Genomic DNA, 6,000 nt, shown 5'->3' with positions numbered 1-6,000 from the left:
GCTCCATGGTGGCCTCCGGTAGGTCCCTCGTGACAGTGGCGCAGAATATCGGTCGCCTCCTTCCCTGAAACACATCTCCTAATCACCTGATCAGCACCAACCCGAAACAAGTAAGGGTCATCCCAAATGTAGTGCTTGACATCCGAAAAGAATTTCCTCTTTTGCTGGTGAGTCAACCCTTTAATCAGGATCCCGCAAGCAAGATAGTTCGCAATGTCAGCGAACCATGGCGACTCATCGCATATCTCAACACTCATCAAAGACTCGTGTGGGAAGTTGTCATTTATGGAATCCCAACGCGCGTCCACGATGTCTCCATGCTCTAACCGAGATAGATGGTCAGCCGCTACATTCAACGCACCCTTTTTATCTTGAATCTCAATATCAAACTCCTGCAGCAACAAGATCCACCTGATCAGACGTGGCTTAGCGTCCTGCTTGCTGAAGAGATATCGGATGGCAGCGTGATCAGTATACACAACGGTTTTCGAAAGCACCAAGTACGATCTAAATTTGTCAAATGCGAAGACGACCGCCAAGAGCTCTTTTTCAGTCGTGGTATAATGCTCTTGAGCGTCGTGAAGAGTTTTGCTCGCATAATAGATCGGGTGAAAGTGCTTTTCTCTCTTTTGACCGAGAACGGCCCCTATGGCGTAATCACTCGCGTCGCACATAATCTCAAACGGCAAACTCCAGTCCGGTGCAACTAAAATAGGGGCCTCAATCAACTTTTGCTTGAGAAGGTCAAAGGCTCTCAAGCAATCATCTCCGAATATGAACGGAGCGTCTTTCTCCAACAGACGGGTCATGGGTCTGGCGATTTTTGAAAAATCTTTAATGAATCGCCGATAGAACCCGGCATGACCGAGAAAGCTCCGTATCGCTCTAACAGAGGTGGGAGGCGGAAGTCGGGAAATGATATCCACTTTGGCTGGATCGACCTCCATACCAGCATGCGAAATCTTGTGCCCCAGAACTATGCCCTCCTTCACCATGAAGTGGCATTTCTCCCAGTTCAGGACCAGATTCGTCTCCTCGCACCTCTTCAACATTTTCCTCAAATTTTCCAAACAGTGATCGAAGGAATCCCCAAATACCGAAAACTCATCCATGAAAACCTCCATGGAATCCTCGATCATGTCATGGAAAATTGCAACCATGCATCTCTGGAAGGTCGCTGGTGCATTACATAACCCAAAAGGCATCCGCCGGTAGGCGAATGTGCCGAAGGGGCATGTAAAGGTAGTCTTCTCCTGATCCTCAGGAGCGATAGGAATCTGAAAGTACCCAGAGAATCCGTCAAGGAAACAGTAATACAACTTCCCCGACAGACGTTCCAACATCTGGTCGATGAATGGAAGCGGGAAGTGATCCTTGCGAGTAGCATCATTGAGCTTGCGGTAGTCAATGCAAACTCGCCACCCAGTGACGGTACGGGTAGGAATTAGCTCATTCCTATCATTCGAGACTACAGTCATACCACCTTTCTTAGGTACAACCTGCACCGGACTCACCCATACAGAGTCAGAAATAGGATAAATCATGCCGGCATCCAACAATTTAATCACCTCCTTCTTCACCACGTCCTGCATATTTGGATTTAAACGCCTCTGATGCTGTGCACATGGTTTGTACTCGTCTTCCATCAGAATCTTGTGAATACAAAAAGAAGGATTGATGCCCTTGATATCCATGATTTTCCATGCAATGGCTCTCTTATGAAGTCTCAGAACCTCGAGAAGCCGAATTTTCTCATCCTTTTCCAACGATGCCGAAATTATGACCGGTAGGCAACACTCCTCATCTAGAAATGCGTACTCGAGATGTGGCGGGAGTTCCTTTAACTCCAAAGGCGTCGGATCATCAACCGAAGGCTCTGTTTCCCCCTTTTTCACATGGTCAATTTCAAGAAATCTCTCCGGACTCTGGGAACCATCGTCACCAATCTGATAGACTGGCTGCTCGAAATCGTGGCCCTCCTTCGTAATGCCAATCAGGTCCCCACACGACAGACGTGTGTCCGAATCAATCTCATCAATAGTACCTTGAAAATGAGAGCAAACACATGCATCGACAATGTCGACGTAATAAAGCTTGTCATCGTGACATTGCGGATGCTGCATCGATCTTTTGATATCGAATGTCACGTGCTCATCATTCACTCGGAGCGTGATTTGGCCAGCTGCCACATCAACAATCGTCCTCGCTGTATTGAGGAAAGGACGTCCAAGTATCAAAGGTACCCTTGAATCTTCATCCATGTCAAGGATAACAAAGTCCACGGGGAAAACAAATTTATCGATTTTTACAAGCATGTTTTCCACAAATCCGCGCGGATACTTTATTGAGCGATCTGCCAACCGAATGCTCATCCTAGTGGGTGACGGCTCACCCAGATCCAGTTTAGTAAAAACCTTATACGGCATAAGGTTAATACTCGCTCCCAAGTCAGCCAACGCATGGCTAACAGACATGTTTCCGATCAAACACGGGAGCGTGAAACTACCAGGATCTCCCATTTTCGTGGGCAGACGGTTTTGCAGAACGGCGGAACAAGTCTCATTCATCACCACACACGATATATCCTCGAGCTTCTGTTTATTTGAGAGGATATCCTTAAGGAATTTCGCATACTTTGGCATCTGGGCCAAGGCTTCAACAAACGGTATATTGATGTGTAGTTGCTTAAACAACTCAAGGAACTTACCGTATTGTTCTTCATTCTTCTGCTTCTTCAGCCTGCCTGGATAAGGTACCTGAGGAGTGTAATCTTTGACCGGCTCCTGGACTTGTGCTGTACTTGCTGGGCGTAGCCTGGCTTGCACCTCGTCCGGTGTGTCAGTCGGGACCGCTTCAGTGATCGGTACTGAGTCCGATATGACGGGTCCGGTAGTTTTTCCACTCCTGGTCATCACAGCATTTACATCCCTCTGTCCGCCTGGGTTTGGTTCTGTATTACCCGGAAGACCGCCTGGGGGCCTTTTGGACATCATCTGTGCCAGCTGACCAACCTGATTCTCGATATTCTGAATCGAGGCCTTCTGACTCCTCATTTCTCCCTCGTTAGCCAGAAAACGATCCTTGCTTTGTTTGTATCGTTTTTCAGAGCTAGAGAGAAGCTGAGCCATCATATCCTCCAGCTTGGAATTGGACTGAGGGGCCTGTTGCTGGGAGCTACTCCCAGTGCCCTGATTCTGGTACGAATATGGACGCTGCTGGTAGGGTTGATTGTACTGCTGGTACTGCTGACCCTGCTGAGGCGCTGGAGCACGCTGAGTGAACCCCAATGGGTTCTGATTTCCTGCATTCGCTCGCCACCCAAAATTTGGGTGATTTCTCCATCCGGGATTATAGGTGTTGCTGTACGGGTTGTTCTGCGGCCTTACTTGATTACTCACAAAATCTACCTCTTCCTGGCCCTCATATACGACTCCCTGAAAACATGCCCCAGGCTCGTGTGACACTCCGCACTGGTCACATCCCGAGCCAGCATGCGCAATCATCTGGGACTTGTCGAATCTCGATGTAAGAGCCGAGAGTTGTGCAGTAATGGCCGTGTAATCGTCTACAGCATGAACTCCTGAGCGAGATGATGATGATGTTGCCCGACCTCTATCTCCATCCCGACGAGAGCTGGATTTCAACGCAGCTTTCTCGATAATATCATACGCTTCAGTCGGCGTCTTAGTTCCAAGATCGCCGCCCGCGTTCACGTCTAATCGCTCTTGCGTGTTATAGTTGAGCCCCTGATAGAACGTCAAAACCAGCTGTCGCTTGGAGAAGCCGTGATGTGGCACATCAATCAATAAATCCTTGAATCTCTCCCAAGCTGCATGCAACGACTCGCCCTCGTCTTGGCGAAAGGAAACAATCCGGTTCCGTAGTTTGTTCGTTTTCTCAGGTGGAAAATATTTCTGCATAAACTGCTCCGCCAACTGATTCCAGGTCCTGATGGACCCGGCAGGAAGTGACATAAGCCAAGCTCTAGCTTTGTCACGTAACGAAAACGGAAACAACCTCAACCGAATTGCGTCCTCTGAAACACCAGTCATCCTAAATGTCGAACAGATAGCAAGAAAAGCAGCGATATGCCTCCCGGGATCCTCATGCTCACGTCCGTCGAACTGCACCGAATTCTGCAACATGTTAATAACACTAGATTTAATTTCAAAATTAGGTGCATCTATAGTGGGCTGAAGGATACTCGGCTCCAGGCCTGCCCTTCCGGGCTGATTTGTTTCGTTCAATGGTCGGTCGTCGTCCGCCATGACGACTCTCTCCTCGTCCTCTAAGCTTTCGTCTTCAGAGATAATCACCGGCTCGTCAATTGCATTTGCAATGCGTTGTGCAACGACGAGTGACCTTTCGCGCAGCCTCCTACTTCTTCTAAGATTATGCGCTGGTTCGTCAGTCGGCTCAGCAATAGCGGGTGCGGGAGTTGAGGACATCAACCTGCAAACGAAAGACTGACACAATGAATATTTTATTAATAAAATAATGCTTTTTTTTTTTTTTTGCTGAATAAAAGCAGAATATGTATAAATATAGGCTGTAAAATTTATAAAAATCCGAAAATGGGCCGAAATTTTTATAAAAATTAAAGCAATGGAAATAATCGAATCGGCTAGTTTAAAAACGATTTTTAAGAGCCGAAAACTCAAAGAATAAATGAATCAATAAATCCGGATTTGAACAAATAAATAGAATAAAAATTTACAAATGTACAAAACAATCACAAAAAATGAATAAATTCAATTAAAAACAAGAAATATTAACAGATAAATCAACGAATAAATAATCACGAAAGTATACACAAATATTAACAAGTATATACACCGATAACACAATGACTCGGGTCGTTCCTAAAACTCGCCACTTCCCCGGCAGCGGCGCCAAAAACTTGGTACGTGCGTGACTACACATATTTTTACAATGAAATTACACACGAATTGGTTTTAAATTTATAAAAGTGATTATTACTTTTACATCAAAACACACACGAAAGGGCAAGTGTACCCCGTCATATATGTAGTAAAGTATCGGTAAGAACCAAGTATCGATCCACGGAAATGGGCGGAGAAATAGTACTAGATCTTTGCCACTAAATTACCGGTAAAAACATAAATTGTCTTGGTTTTAATTAAACTAAAGTAAGCATAAATAAAAACTTATAAAACATAGTAAATTATATATTAATAGCCTTGCTTAATACACAACCACAGCATGTCAACTAAGTCACTTTTGGCATTTAGAAGCATTCGGTCAATTTTCCATTTCGAGACAATTAGTATCCCTTTCGGGAATCCTAACATGACAATCATTCGGAAAGTTAAAACGATAAACACACTTTAACCACCTAAAATTGTTCTTTAACGTGCGATTGATAAATGTCTACAAAAATCTCCTAAAAATAAGTTAGTCATCCGTTAGGAGTTTTCTAACCTCACTTAATCAAGGAAAGCAACACCGATAAACACAATGCAGCCACCGAGACAAGCATAAACTAGATTAAATCACAACCGAGTTCATTTTACAAATCTTGCACATAAATTCACCAAGATAGCAATTTTGGCCGAAACTACTAACTAAGCTAACAAATCATGGCAAGAATTCGTAACAACACCATCTAACCCGTTAGAGTCCTTCCGTGAGGGCAAGCTCTCTTGATTAATAATAATTGCATTTTATTAAACCACTAACCCGTTAGAGTATCATGGTGCCTACATTTTAACCAAGTTAAACTAGTTAACCAAATTAAAAGTTTACTAATACATGATTAAATAAGCTTCATTTTGCAACTATCTTACCTAACCAAGCACCAATCATCCAACACAATTACTTATAATCAAGAAATCAATATCAATAACAAGGTTGCAAACTAATCATCAAAGATAATCATAGAAAATACTTCAAAATGTCATTACAAACATAGATTAACATACTAATCAAGCAAGGGATTGTTGTGTTTTTGCCCAAAAGCTTACATTAATACATAATAAT

The sequence above is a fragment of the Helianthus annuus genome, chromosome 16, assembly GCF_002127325.2.
Source record: "Helianthus annuus cultivar XRQ/B chromosome 16, HanXRQr2.0-SUNRISE, whole genome shotgun sequence".
NCBI classification, from domain to species: domain Eukaryota; kingdom Viridiplantae; phylum Streptophyta; class Magnoliopsida; order Asterales; family Asteraceae; genus Helianthus; species Helianthus annuus.
This window is presented reverse-complemented; position numbering follows the sequence as displayed.